This window comes from Schistocerca nitens, chromosome 3 (genome assembly GCF_023898315.1).
Source record: "Schistocerca nitens isolate TAMUIC-IGC-003100 chromosome 3, iqSchNite1.1, whole genome shotgun sequence".
Lineage (NCBI taxonomy): Eukaryota > Metazoa > Arthropoda > Insecta > Orthoptera > Acrididae > Schistocerca > Schistocerca nitens.
This window is the reverse complement of record NC_064616.1, coordinates 22,886,607-22,907,914: the sequence shown is the minus strand read 5'-3', so window position 1 is coordinate 22,907,914 and position 21,308 is coordinate 22,886,607.

Sequence of the window (21,308 nt, the reverse complement as noted above, 5' to 3'; positions counted from 1 at the left end):
AATGCCGACGTAAGTACAGGAAGAGTGAATCTTCTAAGCGTTTGTGGTTTGAGCGGTTCCTGGGTGACCAGTATTAGATTCCGACGCACCAGTGCAGGCTTACTGTATCCCTTGGACCTTCACATTGATCATGAAACACAGAATTCGCATCGGAATTGAATACAAAAGGCACAATGCCGACTTAAGTACAAGAAGAGTGAATCTTCGAAGAGTTTGTGGTTTGAGCGGCTCGTGGGAGACCAGTATTAGATTCAGACGCACCAGTGCAGGCTTACTGTATCCCTTGGACCTTCACATTGATCATGAAACACAGAATTCGCATCGGAATTGAATACATAAGGCACAATGCCGACTTAAGTACAAGAAGAGTGAATCTTCTAAGAGTTTGTGGCTTGAGCGGCTCCTGGGTGACCGGTATTAGATTCCGATACACCAATGCCGGTTTACCGTATCCCTTGGACCTTCACATTGTCGATGAAACACAGAAATCGCATCGGAATTGAATACAAAAGGCACAATGCCGACTTAAGTGCAAGAAGAGTGAATCTTCTAAGATTTTGTGGTGTGAGCGGCTCCTGGGTAACCAATATTAGATTCCGATGCACCAGTGCAGGTTTACTGTATCCCTTGGACCTTCACATTGACCATGAAACACAGAAATCGCATCGGAATTGAATACAAAAAGCACAATGCCGACTTAAGTACAAGAAGAGTGAATCTTCCAAAAGTTTGTGGTTTGAGCGGCTCCTGGGAAACCAGTATTAGATTCCGATGCACCAGTGCAGGTTTACTGCATCCCTTGGACTTTCAAATTGACCATGAAACACAGAAATCGCATCGGAATTGAATACAAAAGGCACAATGCCGACTTAAGTACAAGAAGAGTGAATCTTCTAAGAGTTTGTGGTGTGAGCGGATCCTGGGAGACCAGTATTAGATTCCGATGCACCAGTGCAGGTTTACTTTATCCCTCCGACCTTCACATTGACCATGAAACACAGAAATCGCATCGGAATTGAATACAAAAGGCACAATGCCGACTTAAGTACAAGAAGAGTGAATCTTCTAAGAGTTTGTGGTTTGAGCGGCTCCTGGGAAACCAGTATTAGATTCCGATGCACCAGTGCAGGTTTACTGTATCCCTTGGACCTTCACATTGACCATGAAACACAGAAATCGAATCGGAATTGAATACAAAAGGCACAAAGCTGACTTAAGTAGAAGAAGAGTGAGTCTTCTAAGTGTTTGTGGTTTTAGCGGCTCCTGGGTGACCAGTATTAGATTCCGATGCACCAGTGCAGGTTTCCCTTGGACCTCCACATTGACCATGAAACACAGAAATCGCATCGGAATTGAATGCAAAAGGCACAATGGCGACTTAAGTACAAGAAGAGTGAATCTTCTAAGAGTTTGTGGTTTGAGCGGCTCCTGGGAAACCAGTATTAGATTCCGATGCACCAGTGCAGGTTTACTGTATCCCTTGGACCTTCACAGTGACCATGAAACACAGAAATCGCATCGGAATTGAATACAAAAGGCACAATGCCGACTTAAGTACAAGAAGAATGAATCTTCTAAGAGTTTGTGGCTTGAGCGGCTCCTGGGTGACCAGTATTAGATTCCGATGCACCAGTGCAGGTTTACTGTATCCCTTGGACTTTCACATTGACCATGAAACACAGGAATCGCATCGGAATTGATTACAAAAGGCACAATGCCGACTTAAGTGCAGGAAGAGTGAATCTTCTAAGAGTTTGTGGTTTGAGCGGCTCCTGGGTGACCAGTATTAGATTCCGATGCACCAGTGCAGGTTTACTGTATCCCTTGGACCTTCACATTGACCATCAAACACAGAAATCGCTTCGGAATTGAATACAAAAAGGCACAATGCCGACTTAAGAACAAGAAGAGTGAATCTTCTAAGAGTTTGTGGTTTGAGCGGCTCCTGGGAAACCAGTATTAGATTCCCATGCACCAGTGCAGGTTTACTGTGTCCCTTGGACCTTCACATTGACCATGAAACACAGATATCGCATCGGAATTGAATGCAAAAGGCACAATGCCGACTTAAGTACAAGAAGAGTGAATCTTCTAAGAGTTTGTGGTGTGAGCGGCTCCTGGGTGACCAGTAATAGATTCCGATGCACCAGTGCAGGTTTACTGTACGCTTGGACCTTCACATTGACCATGAAACACAGAAATCGCATCGGAATTGAGTACAAAAAGCCCAATGACGACATAAGTACAAGAGGTGTGAATCTTCTAAGAGTGTGTGGTTTGAGCGTCTCCTGGGAGACAAGTATTAGATTCCGATGCACCAGGGCAGGTTTACTGTATCCCTTGGACCTTCACATTGACCATGAAACACAGAAATCGCATCGGAATTGAATACAAAAGGCACAATGCCGACTTAAGTACAAGAAGAGTGAATCTTCTAAGAGTTTGTGGTTTGAGAGGCTCCTGGGTGACCAGTATTAGATTCTGATGCACCAGTGCAGGTTTACTGTATCCCTTGGATTTTCACACTGACTATGAAACACAGAAATCGCATCGGGATTGATTACAAAAGGCACAATGCCGACGTAAGTACAGGAAGAGTGAATCTTCTAAGCGTTTGTGGTTTGAGCGGTTCCTGGGTGACCAGTATTAGATTCCGACGCACCAGTGCAGGCTTACTGTATCCCTTGGACCTTCACATTGATCATGAAACACAGAATTCGCATCGGAATTGAATACAAAAGGCACAATGCCGACTTAAGTACAAGAAGAGTGAATCTTCGAAGAGTTTGTGGTTTGAGCGGCTCGTGGGAGACCAGTATTAGATTCCGACGCACCAGTGCAGGCTTACTGTATCCCTTGGACCTTCACATTGATCATGAAACACAGAATTCGCATCGGAATTGAATACATAAGGCACAATGCCGACTTAAGTACAAGAAGAGTGAATCTTCTAAGAGTTTGTGGCTTGAGCGGCTCCTGGGTGACCGGTATTAGATTCCGATACACCAATGCCGGTTTACCGTATCCCTTGGACCTTCACATTGTCGATGAAACACAGAAATCGCATCGGAATTGAATACAAAAGGCACAATGCCGACTTAAGTGCAAGAAGAGTGAATCTTCTAAGATTTTGTGGTGTGAGCGGCTCCTGGGTAACCAATATTAGATTCCGATGCACCAGTGCAGGTTTACTGTATCCCTTGGACCTTCACATTGACCATGAAACACAGAAATCGCATCGGAATTGAATACAAAAAGCACAATGCCGACTTAAGTACAAGAAGAGTGAATCTTCCAAAAGTTTGTGGTTTGAGCGGCTCCTGGGAAACCAGTATTAGATTCCGATGCACCAGTGCAGGTTTACTGCATCCCTTGGACTTTCAAATTGACCATGAAACACAGAAATCGCATCGGAATTGAATACAAAAGGCACAATGCCGACTTAAGTACAAGAAGAGTGAATCTTCTAAGAGTTTGTGGTGTGAGCGGATCCTGGGAGACCAGTATTAGATTCCGATGCACCAGTGCAGGTTTACTTTATCCCTCCGACCTTCACATTGACCATGAAACACAGAAATCGCATCGGAATTGAATACAAAAGGCACAATGCCGACTTAAGTACAAGAAGAGTGAATCTTCTAAGAGTTTGTGGTTTGAGCGGCTCCTGGGAAACCAGTATTAGATTCCGATGCACCAGTGCAGGTTTACTGTATCCCTTGGACCTTCACATTGACCATGAAACACAGAAATCGAATCGGAATTGAATACAAAAGGCACAAAGCTGACTTAAGTAGAAGAAGAGTGAGTCTTCTAAGTGTTTGTGGTTTTAGCGGCTCCTGGGTGACCAGTATTAGATTCCGATGCACCAGTGCAGGTTTCCCTTGGACCTCCACATTGACCATGAAACACAGAAATCGCATCGGAATTGAATGCAAAAGGCACAATGGCGACTTAAGTACAAGAAGAGTGAATCTTCTAAGAGTTTGTGGTTTGAGCGGCTCCTGGGAAACCAGTATTAGATTCCGATGCACCAGTGCAGGTTTACTGTATCCCTTGGACCTTCACAGTGACCATGAAACACAGAAATCGCATCGGAATTGAATACAAAAGGCACAATGCCGACCTAAGTACAAGAAGAGTGAATCTTCTAATAGTTTGTGGTTTGAGCGGCTCCTGGGAGACCAGTATTAGATTCCGATGCACCAGTGCAGGTTTACTGTATTCCTTGGACCTTCACATTGACCATGAAACACAGGAATCGCATCGGAATTGAATACAAAAGGCACAATGCCGACTTAAGTACAAGAAGAGTGAATCTTCTAAGTGTTTGTGGTTTTAGCGGCTCCTGGGTGACCAGTATTAGATTCCGATGCACCAGTGCAGGTTTCCCTTGGACCTCCACATTGACCATGAAACACAGAAATCGCATCGGAATTGAATGCAAAAGGCACATTGGCGACTTAAGTACAAGAAGAGTGAATCTTCTAAGAGTTTGTGGTTTGAGCGGCTCCTGGGAGACCAGTATTAGATTCAGATGCACCAGTGCAGGTTTACTGTATCCCTTGGACCTTCACAGTAACCATGAAACACAGAAATCGCATCGGAATTGAATACAAAAGGCACAATGCCGTCTTAAGTACAAGAAGAGTGAATCTTCTAAGAGTTTGTGGTTTGAGCGGCTCCTGGGTGACCAGTATTAGATTCCGATACACCAGTGCAGGTTTACTGTATCCCTTGGCCCTTCACATTGACCATGAAACACAGAAATCGCATCGGAATTGAATACAAAAAGCCCAATGCCGACTTAAGTACAAGAAGAGTGAATCTTCTCTGAGTTTGTGGTTTGAGCGTCTCCTGGGAGACAAGTATTAGATTCCGATGCACCAGGGCAGGTTTACTGTATCCCTTGGACCTTCACATTGACCATGAAACACAGAAATCGCATCGGAATTGAATACAAAAGGCACAACGCCGACTTAAGTACAAGAAGAGTGAATCTTCTAAGAGTTTGTGGTTTGAGCGGCTCCTGGGTGACCAGTATTAGATTCCGATGCACCAGTGCAGGTTTACTTTATCCCTCCGACCTTCACATTGACCATGAAACACAGAAATCGCATCGGAATTGAATACAAAAGGCACAATGCCGACTTAAGTACAAGAAGAGTGAATCTTCTAAGAGTTTGTGGTTGAGCGGCTCCTGGGAAACCAGCATTAGATTCCGATGCACCAGTGCAGGTTTACTGTATCCCTTGGACCTTCACATTGACCATGAAACACAGTAATCGCATCGGAATTGAATACAAAAGGCACAATGCTGACTTAAGTAGAAGAAGGGTGAATCTTCTAAGAGTTTGTGGTTTGAGCGGCTCCTGGGAGACCAGAATTAGATTCCGATGCACCAGGGCAGGTTTACTGTATCCCTTGGACCTTCACATTGACCATGAAACACAGAAATCGCATCGGAATTGAACACAAAAGGCACAATGCCGACTTAAGTACAAGAAGAGTGAATCTTCTAAGAGTTTGTGGTTTGAGCGGCTCCTGGGACACCAGTATTAGATTCCGATGCACCAGTGCAGGTTTACTGTATCCCTTGGACCTTCACAGTGACCATGAAACACAGAAATCGCATCGGAATTGAATACAAAAGGCACAATGCCGACCTAAGTACAAGAAGAGTGAATCTTCTAAGTGTTTGTGGTTTTAGCGGCTCCTGGGTGACCAGTATTAGATTCCGATGCACCAGTGCAGGTTACCCTTGGACCTCCACATTGACCATGAAACACAGAAATCGCATCGGAATTGAATGCAAAAGGCACAATGGCGACTTAAGTACAAGAAGAGTGAATCTTCTAAGAGTTTGTGGTTTGAGCGGCTCCTGGGAGACCAGTATTAGATTCAGATGCACCAGTGCAGGTTTACTGTATCCCTTGGACCTTCACAGTAACCATGAAACACAGAAATCGCATCGGAATTGAATACAAAAAGCACAATGCCGACTTAAGTACAAGAAGAATGAATCTTCTAAGAGTTTGTGGTTTGAGCGGCTCCTGGGAGACCAGTATTAGATTCAGATGCACCAGTGCAGGTTTACGGTATCCCTGGACCTTCACAGTAACCATGAAACACAGAAATCGCATCGGAATTGAATACAAAAGGCACAATGCCGACTTAAGTACAAGAAGAGTGAATCTTCTAAGAGTTTGTGTTGTGAGCGGCTCCTGGGTGACCAGTAATAGATTCCGAGGCACCAGTGCAGGTTTACTGTACGCTTGGACCTTCACATTGACCATGAAACACAGAAATCGCATCGGAATTGAATGCAAAAGGCACAATGGCGACTTAAGTACAAGAAGAGTGAATCTTCTAAGAGTTTGTGGTTTGAGCGGCTCCTGGGAGACCAGTATTAGATTCAGATGCACCAGTGCAGGTTTACTGTATCCCTTGGGCCTTCACAGTAACCATGAAACACAGAAATCGCATCGGAATTGAATACAAAAAGCACAATGCCGACTTAAGTACAAGAAGTATGAATCTTCTAAGAGTTTGTGGTTTGAGCGGCTCCTGGGAGACCAGTATTAGATTCAGATGCACCAGTGCAGGTTTACGGTATCCCTGGACCTTCACAGTAACCATGAAACACAGAAATCGCATCGGAATTGAATACAAAAGGCACAATGCCGACTTAAGTACAAGAAGAGTGAATCTTCTAAGAGTTTGTGTTGTTAGCGGCTCCTGGGTGACCAGTAATAGATTCCGAGGCACCAGTGCAGGTTTACTGTACGCTTGGACCTTCACATTGACCATGAAACACAGAAATCGCATCGGAATTGAATACAAAAGGCACAATGCCGACTTAAGTACAAGAAGAGTGAATCTTCTAAGAGTTTGTGGTTTGAGCGGCTCCTGGGTGACCAGTATTAGATTCCGATACACCAGTGCAGGTTTACTGTATCCCTTGGCCCTTCACATTGACCATGAAACACAGAAATCGCATCGGAATTGAATACAAAAAGCCCAATGCCGACTTAAGTACAAGAAGAGTGAATCTTCTAAGAGTTTGTGGTTTGAGCGTCTCCTGGGAGACAAGTATTAGATTCCGATGCACCAGGGCAGGTTTACTGTATCCCTTGGACCTTCACATTGACCATGAAACACAGGAATCGCATCGGAATTGAATACAAAAGGCACAATGCCGACTTAAGTACAAGAAGAGTGAATCTTCTAAGTGTTTGTGATTTTAGCGGCTCCTGGGTGACCAGTATTAGATTCCGATGCACCAGTGCAGGTTACCCTTGGACCTCCACATTGACCATGAAACACAGAAATCGCATCGGAATTGAATGCTAAAGGCACAATGGCGACTTAAGTACAAGAGGAGTGAATCTTCTAAGAGTTTGTGGTTTGAGCGGCTCCTGGAAGACCAGTATTAGATTCAGATGCACCAGTGCAGGTTTACTGTATCCCTTGGACCTTCACATTGACCATGAAACACAGAAATCGCATCGGAATTGAATACAAAAGGCACAATGCCGACTTAAGTACAAGAAGAGTGAATCTTCTAAGAGTTTGTGGTTTGAGAGGCTCCTGGGTGACCAGTATTAGATTCCGATGCACCAGTGCAGGTTTACTGTATCCCTTGGACTTTCACACTGACCATGAAACACAGAAATCGCATCGGAATTGATTACAAAAGCACAATGCCGTCTTAAGTACAAGAAGAGTGAAACTTCTAAGCGTTTGTGGTTTGAGCGGTTCCTGGGTGACCAGTATTAGATTCCGGCGCACCAGTGCAGGCTTACTGTATCCCTTGGACCTTCACATTGATCATAAAACACAGAATTCGCATCGGAATTGAATACAAAAGCCACAATGCCGACTTAAGTACAAGAAGAGTGAATCTTCTAAGAGTTTGTGGTTTGAGCGGCTCCTGGGAGACCAGTATTAGATTCCGATGCACCAGTGCAGGTTTACTGTATCCCTTGGACCTTCACAGTAACCATGAAACACAGAAATCGCATCGGAATTGAATACAAAATGCACAATGCCGACTTAAGTACAAGAAGAGTGAATCTTCTAAGAGTTTGTGGTTTGAGCGGCTCCTGGGAGACCAGTATTAGATTCCGATGCACCAGTGCAGGTTTACTTTATCCCTTGGACTTTCACATTGACCATGAAACACAGAAATCGCAACGGAATTGAATACATAAGGCACAATGCCGACTTAAGTACAAGAAGAGTGAATCTTCTAAGAGTTTGTGGCTTGAGCGGCTCCTGGGTGACCGGTATTAGATTCCGATACACCAGTGCAGGTTTACCGTATCCCTTGGACCTTCACATTGACGATGAAACACAGAAATCGCATCGGAATTGAATACAAAAGGCACAATGTCGACTTAAGTGCAAGAAGAGTGAATCTTCTAAGATTTTGTGGTGTGAGCGGCTCCTGGGTAACCAGTATTAGAATCCGATGCACCAGTGCAGGTTTACTGAATCCCTTGGACCTTCACATTGACCATGAAACACAGGAATCGCATCGAAATTGAATACAAAAAGCACAATGCCGACTTAAGTACAAGAAGAGTGAATCTTCCAAAAGTTTGTGGTTTGAGCGGCTCCTGGGAGACCAGTATTAGATTCCGATGCACCAGTGCAGGTTTACTGCATCCCTTGGACTTTCATATTGACCATGAAACACAGAAATCGCATCGGAATTGAATACAAAAGGCACAATGCCGACTTAAGTACAAGAAGAGTGAATCTTCTAAGAGTTTGTGGTGTGAGCGGATCCTGGGAGACCAGTATTAGATTCCGATGCACCAGGGCAGGTTTACTTTATCCCTTCGACCTTCACATTGACCATGAAACACAGAAATCGCATCGAAATTGAATACAAAAGGCACAATGCCGACTTAAGTACAAGAAGAGTGAATCTTCTAACAATTTGTGGTTTGGGCGGCTCCTGGGAAACCAGTATTAGATTCCGATGCACCAGTGCAGGTTTACTGTATCCCTTGGACCTTCACAGTGACCATGAAACACGAAATTGCATCGGAATTGAACACAAAAGGTACAATGCCTACTTAAGTACAAGAAGAGTGAATCTTCTAAGAGTTTGTGGTTTGAGCGGCTCCTGGGTGACCAGTATTAGTTTCCGAAGCACCAGTGAAGGTTTACTGTATCTCTTGGACCTCCACAGTAGCCATGAAACACAGAAATCGCATCGGAATTGATTACGAAAGGCACAATGCCGACTTAAGTACAAGAAGAGTGAATCTTCTAAGAGTTTGTGGTTTGAGCGGCTCCTGGGTGACCAGTAATAGATTCCGATGCACCAGTGCAGGTTTACTGTATCCCTTGGCCCTTCACAATGACCTTGAAACACAGAAATTGCATCGGAATAGAATACAAAAAGCCCAATGCCGACTTAAGTACAAGGAGAGTGAAATTTCTAAGAGTTTGTGGTTTGAGCGTCTCCTGGGAGACAAGTATTAGATTCCGATGCACCAGGGCAGGTTTACTGTATCCCTTGGACCTTCCCATTGACCATGAAACACAGAAATCGCATCGGAATTGAATACAAAAGGCACAATGCCGACTTAAGTACAAGAAGAGTGAATCTTCTAAGTGTTTGTGGTTTTAGCGGCTCCTGGGTGACCAGTATTAGATTCTGATGCACCAGTGCAGGTTTCCCTTGGACCTCCACATTGACCATGAAACACAGAAATCGCATCGGAATTGAATACAAAAGGCACAATGCCGACTTAAGTACAAGAAGAGTGAATCTGCTAAGAATTTGTGGTTTGAGCGGCTCCTGGGAAACCAGTATTAGATTCACATGCACCAGTGCAGGTTTACTGTATCCCTTGGACCTTCACAGTGACCATGAAACACGAAATCTCATCGAAATTGAACACAAAAGGTACAATGCCTACTTAAGTACAAGAAGAGTGAAACTTCTAAGCGTTTGTGGTTTGAGCGGTTCCTGGGTGACCAGTATTAGATTCCGGCGCACCAGTGCAGGCTTACTGTATCCCTTGGACCTTCACATTGATCATGAAACACAGAATTCGCATCGGAATTGAGTACAAAAGCCACAATGCCGACTTAAGTACAAGAAGAGTGAATCTTCTAAGAGTTTGTGGTTTGAGCGGCTCCTGGGAGACCAGTATTAGATTCCGATGCACCAGTGCAGGTTTACTGTATCCCTTGGACCTTCACAGTAACCATGAAACACAGAAATCGCATCGGAATTGAATACAAAATGCACAATGCCGACTTAAGTACAAGAAGAGAGAATCTTCTAAGAGTTTGTGGTTTGAGCGGCTCCTGGGAGACCAGTATTAGATTCCGATGCACCAGTGCAGGTTTACTTTATCCCTTGGACTTTCACATTGACCATGAAACACAGAAATCGCAACGGAATTGAATACATAAGGCACAATGCCGACTTAAGTACAAGAAGAGTGAATCTTCTAAGAGTTTGTGGCTTGAGCGGCTCCTGGGTGACCGGTATTAGATTCCGATACACCAGTGCAGGTTTACCGTATCCCTTGGACCTTCACATTGACGATGAAACACAGAAATCGCATCGGAATTGAATACAAAAGGCACAATGTCGACTTAAGTGCAAGAAGAGTGAATCTTCTAAGATTTTGTGGTGTGAGCAGCTCCTGGGTAACCAGTATTAGAATCCGATGCACCAGTGCAGGTTTACTGTATCCCTTGGACCTTCACATTGACCATGAAACACAGAAATCGCATCGAAATTGAATACAAAAAGCACAATGCCGACTTAAGTACAAGAAGAGTGAATCTTCCAAAAGTTTGTGGTTTGAGCGGCTCCTGGGAGACCAGTATTAGATTCCGATGCACCAGTGCAGGTTTACTGCATCCCTTGGACTTTCATATTGACCATGAAACACAGAAATCGCATCGGAATTGAATACAAAAGGCACAATGCCGACTTAAGTACAAGAAGAGTGAATCTTCTAAGAGTTTGTGGTGTGAGCGGATCCTGGGAGACCAGTATTAGATTCCGATGCACCAGGGCAGGTTTACTTTATCCCTTCGACCTTCACATTGACCATGAAACACAGAAATCGCATCGAAATTGAATACAAAAGGCACAATGCCGACTTAAGTACAAGAAGAGTGAATCTTCTAACAATTTGTGGTTTGGGCGGCTCCTGGGAAACCAGTATTAGATTCCGATGCACCAGTGCAGGTTTACTGTATCCCTTGGACCTTCACAGTGACCATGAAACACGAAATTGCATCGGAATTGAACACAAAAGGTACAATGCCTACTTAAGTACAAGAAGAGTGAATCTTCTAAGAGTTTGTGGTTTGAGCGGCTCCTGGGTGACCAGTATTAGTTTCCGAAGCACCAGTGAAGGTTTACTGTATCTCTTGGACCTCCACAGTAGCCATGAAACACAGAAATCGCATCGGAATTGATTACGAAAGGCACAATGCCGACTTAAGTACAAGAAGAGTGAATCTTCTAAGAGTTTGTGGTTTGAGCGGCTCCTGGGTGACCAGTAATAGATTCCGATGCACCAGTGCAGGTTTACTGTATCCCTTGGCCCTTCACAATGACCTTGAAACACAGAAATTGCATCGGAATAGAATACAAAAAGCCCAATGCCGACTTAAGTACAAGGAGAGTGAAATTTCTAAGAGTTTGTGGTTTGAGCGTCTCCTGGGAGACAAGTATTAGATTCCGATGCACCAGGGCAGGTTTACTGTATCCCTTGGACCTTCCCATTGACCATGAAACACAGAAATCGCATCGGAATTGAATACAAAAGGCACAATGCCGACTTAAGTACAAGGAGAGTGAATCTTCTAAGTGTTTGTGGTTTTAGCGGCTCCTGGGTGACCAGTATTAGATTCTGATGCACCAGTGCAGGTTTCCCTTGGACCTCCACATTGACCATGAAACACAGAAATCGCATCGGAATTGAATACAAAAGGCACAATGCCGACTTAAGTACAAGAAGAGTGAATCTTCTAAGAGTTTGTGGTTTGAGCGGCTCCTGGGAGACCAGTATTAGATTCAGATGCACCAGTGCTGGTTTACTGTATCCCTTGGACCTTCACAGTAACCATGAAACACAGAAATCGCATCGGAATTGAATACAAAAGGCACAATGCCGACTTAAGTACAAGAAGAGTGAATCTTCTAAGAGTTTGTGGTGTGAGCGGCTCCTGGGTGACCAGTATTAGATTCCGATGCACCAGTGCAGGTTTACTGTACGCTTGGACCTTCACATTGACCATGAAACACAGAAATCGCATCGGAATTGAATACAAAATGCACAATGCCGACTTAAGTACAAGAAGAGTGAATCTTCTAAGAATTTGTGGTTTGAGAGGCTCCTGGGTGACCAGTATTACATTCCGATGCACCAGGGCAGGTTTACTGTATCCCTTGGACCTTCACAATGACCATGAAACACAGAAATCGCATTTGAATTGAATACAAAAGGCACAATGCCGACTTAAGTACAAGGGGAGTGAATCTTCAAAGGGCTTGTGGTTCGAGCGGCTCCTGGGTGACTAGTATTAGATTCCGATGCACCAGTGCAGGTTTCCCTTGGACCTCCACATTGACCATGAAACACAGAAATCGCTTCGGAATTGAATACAAAAGGCACAATGCCGACTTAAGTACAAGAAGAGTGAATCTTCTAAGAGTTTGTGGCTTGAGCGGCTCCTGGGTGACCAGTATTAGATTCCGATACACCAGTGCAGGTTTACTGTATCCCTTGGACCTTCACATTGACGATGAAACACAGAAATCGCTTCGGAATTGAATACAAAAGGCACAATGCCGACTTAAGTGCAAGAAGAGTGAATCTTCAAAGATTTTGTGGTGTGAGCGGCTCCTGGGTAACCAGTATTAGATTCCGATGCACCAGTGCAGGTTTACTGTATCCCTTGGACCTTCACATTGACCATGAAACACAGAAATCGCATCGGAATTGAATACAAAAAGCACAATGCCGACTTAAGTACAAGAAGAGTGAATCTTCCAAAAGTTTGTGGTTTGAGCGGCTCCTGGGAGACCAGTATTAGATTCCGATGCACCAGTGCAGGTTTACTGCATCCCTTGGACTTTCAAATTGACCATGAAACACAGAAATCGCATCGGAATTGAATACAAAAGGCACAATGCCGACTTAAGTACAAGAAGAGTGAATCTTCTAAGAGTTTGTGGTGTGAGCGGATCCTGGGAGACCAGTATTAGATTCCGATGCACCAGGGCAGGTTTACTGTATCCCTTGGACCTTCACATTGACCATGAAACACAGAAATCGCATAGAAATTGAATACAAAAGGCACAATGCCGACTTAAGTACAAGAAGAGTGAATCTTCTAAGAATTTGTGGTTTGAGCGGCTCCTGGGAAACCAGTATTAGATTCCGATGCACCAGTGCAGGTTTACTGTATCCCTTGGACCTTCACAGAGACCATGAAACACGAAATCGCATCGGAATCGAACACAAAAGGTACAATGCCTACTTAAGTACAAGAAGAGTGAATCTTCTAAGAGTTTGTGGTTTGAGCGGCTCCTGGGTGACCAGTATTAGTTTCCGAAGCGCCAGTGAAGGTTTACTGTATCCCTTAGACCTCCACAGTAACCATGAAACACAGAAATCGCATCGGAATTGATTATGAAAGGCACAATGCCGACTTAAGTACAAGAAGAGTGAATCTTCTAAGAGTTTGTGGTTTGAGTGGCTCCTGGGTGACCAGTATTAGATTCCGATGCACCAGTGCAGGTTTACTGTATCCCTTGGACCTTCACATTGACCATGAAACACAGAAATCGCATCGGAATTGAATACAAAAGGCACAATGCCGACTTAAGTACAAGAAGAGTGAATCTTCTAAGAGTTTGTGGTTTGAGCGGCTCCTGGGAAACCAATATTAGATTCCGATGCACCAGTGCAGGTTTACTGTATCCCTTGGACCTTCACAGTGACCATGAAACACAGAAATCGCATCGGAATTGAATACAAAAGGCACAATGCCGACCTAAGTACAAGAAGAGTGAATCTTCTAAGAGTTTGTGGTTTGAGCGGCTCCTGGGAGTCCAGTATTATATTCCGATGCACCAGGGCAGGTTTATTGTATCCCTTGGACTTTCACATTGACCATGAAACACAGAAATCGCATCGGAATTGAATACAAAAGGCACAATGCCGACTTAAGTACAAGAAGAGTGAATCTTCTAAGAGTTTGTGGTTTGAGCGGCTCCTGGGTGACCAGTATTAGATTCCGATGCACCAGTGCAGGTTTACTGTATCCCTTGGACCTTCAAATTGACCATGAAACACAGGAATCGCATCGGAATTGAATACAAAAGGCACAATGCCGACTTAAGTACAAGAAGAGTGAATCTTCTAAGAGTTTGTGGTTTTAGCGGCTCCTGGGTGACGAGTATTAGATTCCGATGCACCAGTGCAGGTTTCCCTTGAACCTCCACATTGACCATGAAACACTGAAATCGCATCGGAATTGAATACAAAAGGCACAATGCCGACTTAAGTACAAGAAGAGTGAATCTTCTAAGAGTTTGTGGTTTGAGCGGCCCCCGGGAGACCAGTATTAGATTGAGATGCACCAGTGCAGGTTTACTGTATCCCTTGGACCTTCACAGTAACCATGAAACACAGAAATCGCGTCGGAATTGAATACAAAAGGCACAATGCCGACTTAAGTACAAGAAGAATGAATCTTCCAAGAGTTTGTGGTTTGAGCGGATCCTGGGTGACCAGCATTAGATCCCGATGCACCAGTGCCGGTTTACTGTATCCCTTGAACTTTCACATTGACGATGAAACACAGAAATCGCATCGGAATTGAATACAAAAGGCACAATGCCGACTTAAGTACAAGAAGAGTGAATCTTCTAAGAGTTTGTGGTTTGAGCGGCTCCTGGGTGACCAGTATTAGATTCCGATGCACCAGTGCAGGTTTACTGTTCGCTTGGACCTTCACATTGACCATGAAACACAGAAATCGAATCGGAATTGAATACAAAAGGCACAATGCCGACTTAAGTACAAGAAGAGTGAATCTTCTAAGAGTTTGTGGTTTGAGCGGCTCCTGGGTGACCAGTATTAGATTTTGATACACCAGGGCAGGTTCACTGTATCCCTTGGCCCTTCACATTGACCATGAAACCCAGAAATCGCATCGGAATTGAATACAAAAAGCCCAATGCCGACTTAAGTACAAGAAGAGTGAATCTTCTAAGAGTTTACGGTTTGAGCGTCTCCTGGGAGACAAGTATTAGATTCCGATACACCAGGGCAGGTTTACTGTATCCCTTGGACCTTCACATTGACCATGAAACACAGAAATCGCATCGGAATTGAATACAAAAGGCACAATGCCGACTTAAGTACAAGAAGAGTGAATCTTCTAAGAATTTGTGGTATGAGAGGCTCCTGGGTGACCAGTATTAAATTCCGATGCACCAGTGCAGGTTTACTGTATCCCTTGGACCTTCACAATGACCATGAAACACAGAAATCGCATCGGAATCGAATACAAAAGGCACAATGCCGACTTAAGTACAAGAAGAGTGAATCTTCTAAGAGTTTGTGGTTTGAGCGGCTCCTGGGAAACCAGTATTAGATTCCGATTCACCAGTGCAGGTTTACTGTATCCCTTGGACCCTGTCATTGACCATGAAACACAGAAATCGCATCTGAATTCAATACAAAAAGGCACAATGCCGACTTAAGCACAAGATGAGTGAGTCTTCTAAGGGTTTGTGGTTTGAGCGGCTCCTGGGAAACCAGTATTAGATTCCCATTCACCAGTGCAGGTTTACTGTATCCCTTGGACCTTCACATTGACCATGAAACACAGAAATCGCATCGGAATTGAATACAAAAGGCACAATGCCGACTTAAGTACAAGAAGAGTGAATCTTCTAAGAGTTTGTCGTTTGAGCGGCTCCTGGGAGACCAGTATTAGATTCCGATGCACAAGGGCAGGTTTACTGTATCCCTTGGACCTTCACATTGACCATGAAACAGAGAAATCGCATCGGAATTGAATACAAAAGGTACAATGCCGACTTAAGTACAAGAAGAGTGAATCTTCTAAGAATTTGTGGTTTGAGCGGCTACTGGGAAACCAGTATTAGATTCCGATGCACCAGTGCAGGTTTACTGTAACCCTTGGACCTTCACAGTGACCATGAAACACGAAATCGCATCGGAATCGAACACAAAAGGTACAATGCCTACTTAAATACAAGAAGAGTGAATCTTCTAAGAGTTTGTGGTTTGAGCGGCTCCTGGGTGACCAGTATTAGTTTCCGAAGCACCAGTGAAGGTTTACTGTATTCCTTGGACCTCCACAGTAACCATGAAACACAGAATTCGCATCGGAATTGATTACGAAGGGCACAATGCCGACTTAAGTACAAGAAGAGTGAATCTTCTAAGAGTTTGTGGTTTGAGCGGCTCCTGGGTGACCAGTATTAGATTCCGATGCACCAGTGCAGGTTTACTGTATCTCTTGGACCTTCACATTGACCATGAAACACAGAAATCGCATCGGAAATGAATACAAAAGCACAATGCCGACTTAAGTACAAGAAGAGTGAATCTTCGAAGAGTTTGTGGTTTGAGCGGCTCCTGGGAGACCAGTATTAGATTCCGATGCACCAGTGTGGGTTTACTGTATTCCTTGGACCTTCACAGTAACCATGAAACACAGAAATCGCATCGGAATTGAACACAAAAGGCACAATGCCGACTTAAGTACAAGAAGAGTAAATCTTCGAAGAGTTTGTGGTTTGAGCGGCTCCAGGGTGACCAGTATTAGATTCCGACGCACCAGTGTGGGTTTACTGTATCCCTTGGACCTTCACATTGACCATCAAACACAGAAATCGCTTCGGAATTGAATACAAAAAGGCACAATGCCGACTTAAGAACAAGAAGAGTGAATCTTCTAAGAGTTTGTAGTTTGAGCGGCTCCTGGGTGACCAGTATTATATTCCGATCCACCAGTGCAGGTTTACTGTATCCCTTGGACCTTCACATTGACCATGAAACACAGAAATCGCATCGGAATTGAATACAAAAGGCACAATGCTGACTTAAGTAGAAGAAGAGTGAATCTTCTAAGAGTTTGTGGTTTGAGCGCCTCCTGGGAGACCAGTATTAGATTCCGATGCACCAGGGCAGGTTTACTGAATCCCTTGGACCTTCACAGTAACCATGAAACACAGAAATCGCATCGGAATTGAATACAAAAGACACAATGCCAACTTAAGTACAAGAAGAGTAAATCTTCGAAGAGTTTGTGGTTTGAGCGGCTCCAGGGTGACCAGTATTAGATTCCGACGCACCAGTGTGGGTTTACTGTATCCCTTGGACCTTCACATTGACCATCAAACACAGAAATCGCTTCGGAATCGAATACAAAAAGGCACAATGCCGACTTAAGAACAAGAAGAGTGAATCTTCTAAGAGTTTGTAGTTTGAGCGGCTCCTGGGTGACCAGTATTATATTCCGATCCACCAGTGCAGGTTTACTGTATCCCTTGGACCTTCACATTGACCATGAAACACAGAAATCGCATCGGAATTGAATACAAAAGGCACAATGGCGACTTAAGTACAAGAAGAGTGAATCTTCTAAGAGTTTGTGGTTTGAGCGCCTCCTGGGAGACCAGTATTAGATTCCGATGCACAAGGGCAGGTTTACTGTATCCCTTGGACCTTCACATTGACCATGAAACACAGAAATCGCATCGGAATTGAATACAAAAGGCACAATGCCGACTTAAGTACAAGAAGAGTGAATCTTCTAAGAATTTGCGGTTTGAGCGGCTCCTGGGAAACCAGTATTAGATTCCGATGCACAAGGGCAGGTTTACTGTAACCCTTGGACCTTCACAGTGACCATGAAACACGAAATCGCATCGGAATCGAACACAAAAGGTACAATGCCTACTTAAATACAAGAAGAGTGAATCATCTAAGAGTTTGTGGTTTGAGCGGCTCCTGGGTGACCAGTTTTAGATTCCGATGCACCAGTGCAGGTTTACTGTATCTCTTGGACCTTCACATTGACCATGAAACACAGAAATCGCATCGGAAATGAATACAAAAGCACAATGCCGACTTAAGTACAAGAAGGGTGAATCTTCTAAGAGTTTGTGGTTTGAGCGGCTCCTGGGAGACCAGTATTAGATTCCGATGCACCAGTGTGGGTTTACTGTATTCCTTGGACCTTCACAGTAACCATGAAACACAGAAATCGCATCGGAATTGAATACAAAAGACATAATGCCAACTTAAGTACAAGAAGAGTAAATCTTCGAAGAGTTTGTGGTTTGAGCGGCTCCAGGGTGACCAGTATTAGATTCCGACGCACCAGTGTGGGTTTACTGTATCCCTTGGACCTTCACATTGACCATCAAACACAGAAATCGCTTCGGAATCGAATACAAAAAGGCACAATGCCGACTTAAGAACAAGAAGAGTGAATCTTCTAAGAGTTTGTAGTTTGAGCGGCTCCTGGGTGACCAGTATTATATTCCGATCCACCAGTGCAGGTTTACTGTAACCCTTGGACCTTCACAGTGACCATGAAACACGAAATCGCATCGGAATCGAACACAAAAGGTACAATGCCTACTTAAATACAAGAAGAGTGAATCATCTAAGTGTTTGTGGTTTGAGCGGCTCCTGGGTGACCAGTTTTAGATTCCGATGCACCAGTGCAGGTTTACTGTATCTCTTGGACCTTCACATTGACCATGAAACACAGAAATCGCATCGGAAATGAATACAAAAGCACAATGCCGACTTAAGTACAAGAAGAGTGAATCTTCTAAGAGTTTGTGGTTTTAGCGGCTCCTGGGTGACGAGTATTAGATTCCGATGCACCAGTGCAGGTTTCCCTTGGACCTCCACATTGACCATGAAACACTGAAATCGCATCGGAATTGAATACAAAAGGCACAATGCCGACTTAAGTACAAGAAGAGTGAATCTTCTAAGAGTTTGTGGTTTGAGCGGCTCCCGGGAGACCAGTATTAGATTGAGATGCACCAGTGCAGGTTTACTGTATCCCTTGGACCTTCACAGTAACCATGAAACACAGAAATCGCGTCGGAATTGAATACAAAAGGCACAATGCCGACTTAAGTACAAGAAGAATGAATCTTCCAAGAGTTTGTGGTTTGAGCGGATCCTGGGTGACCAGTATTAGATCCCGATGCACCAGTGCCGGTTTACTGTATCCCTTGAACTTTCACATTGACGATGAAACACAGAAATCGCATCGGAATTGAATACAAAAGGCACAATGCCGACTTAAGTACAAGAAGAGTGAATCTTCTAAGTGTTTGTGGTTTGAGCGGCTCCTGGGTGACCAGTATTAGATTCCGATGCACCAGGGCAGGTTTACTGTATCCCTTGGACCTTCACATTGACCATGAAACACAGAAATCGCATCGGAATTGAATACAAAAGGCACAATGCCGACTTAAGTACAAGAAGAGTGAATCTTCTAAGAATTTGTGGTTTGAGCGGCTCCTGGGTGACCAGTATTAGATTCCGATGCACCAGTGCAGGTTTACTGTATCCCTTGGACCTTCACAATGACCATGAAACACAGAAATCGCATCGGAATCGAATACAAAAGGCACAATGCCGACTTAAGTACAAGAAGAGTGAATCTTCTAAGAGTTTGTGTTTTGAGCGGCTCCTGGGAAACCAGTATTAGATTCCGATTCACCAGTGCAAGTTTACTGTATCCCTTGGACCCTGTCATTGACCATGAAACACAGAAATCGCATCTGAATTCAATACAAAAAGGCACAATGCCGACTTAAGCACAAGATGAGTGAGTCTTCTAAGAGTTTGTGGTTTGAGCGGCTCCTGGGAAACCAGTATTAGATTCCCATTCACCAGTGCAGGTTTACTGTATCCCTTGGACCTTCACATTGACCATGAAACACAGAAATCGCATCGGAATTGAATACAAAAGGCACAATGCCGACTTAAGTACAAGAAGAGTGAATCTTCTAAGAGTTTGTCGTTTGAGCGGCTCCTGGGAGACCAGTATTAGATTCCGATGCACAAGGGCAGGTTTACTGTATCCCTTGGACCTTCACATTGACCATGAAACAGAGAAATCGCATCGGAATTGAATACAAAAGGCACAATGCCGACTTAAGTACAAGAAGAGTGAATCTTCTAAGAATTTGTGGTTTGAGCGGCTACTGGGAAACCAGTATTAGATTCCGATGCACCAGTGCAGGTTTACTGTAACCCTTGGACCTTCACAGTGACCATGAAACACGAAATCGCATCGGAATCGAACACAAAAGGTACAATGCCTACTTAAATACAAGAGGAGTGAATCTTCTAAGAGTTTGTGGTTTGAGCGGCTCCTGGGTGACCAGTATTAGTTTCCGAAGCACCAGTGAAGGTTTACTGTATCCCTTGGACCTCCACAGTAACCATGAAACACAGAATTCGCATCGGAATTGATTACGAAAGGCACAATGCCGACTTAAGTACAAGAAGAGTGAATCTTCTAAGAGTTTGTGGTTTGAGCGGCTCCTGGGTGACCAGTATTAGATTCCGATGCACCAGTGCATGTTTACTGTATCTCTTGGACCTTCACATTGACCATGAAACACAGAAATCGCATCGGAAATGAATACAAAATCACAATGCCGACTTAAGTACAAGAAGAGTGAATCTTCTAAGAGTTTGTGGTTTGAGCGGCTCCTGGGAGACCAGTATTAGATTCCGATGCACCAGTGTGGGTTTACTGTATTCCTTGGACCTTCACAGTAACCATGAAACACAGAAATCGCATCGGAATTGAACACAAAAGGCACAATGCCGACTTAAGTACAAGAAGAGTAAATCTTCGAAGAGTTTGTGGTTTGAGCGGCTCCAGGGTGACCAGTATTAGATTCCGACGCACCAGTGTGGGTTTACTGTATCCCTTGGACCTTCACATTGACCATCAAACACAGAAATCGCTTCGGAATTGAATACAAAAAGGCACAATGCCGACTTAAGAACAAGAAGAGTGAATCTTCTAAGAGTTTGTAGTTTGAGCGGCTCCTGGGTGACCAGTATTATATTCCGATCCACCAGTGCAGGTTTACTGTATCCCTTGGACCTTCACATTGACCATGAAACACAGAAATCGCATCGGAATTGAATACAAAAGGCACAATGCCGACTTAAGTACAAGAAGAGTGAATCTTCTAAGAGTTTGTGGTTTGAGCGCCTCCTGGG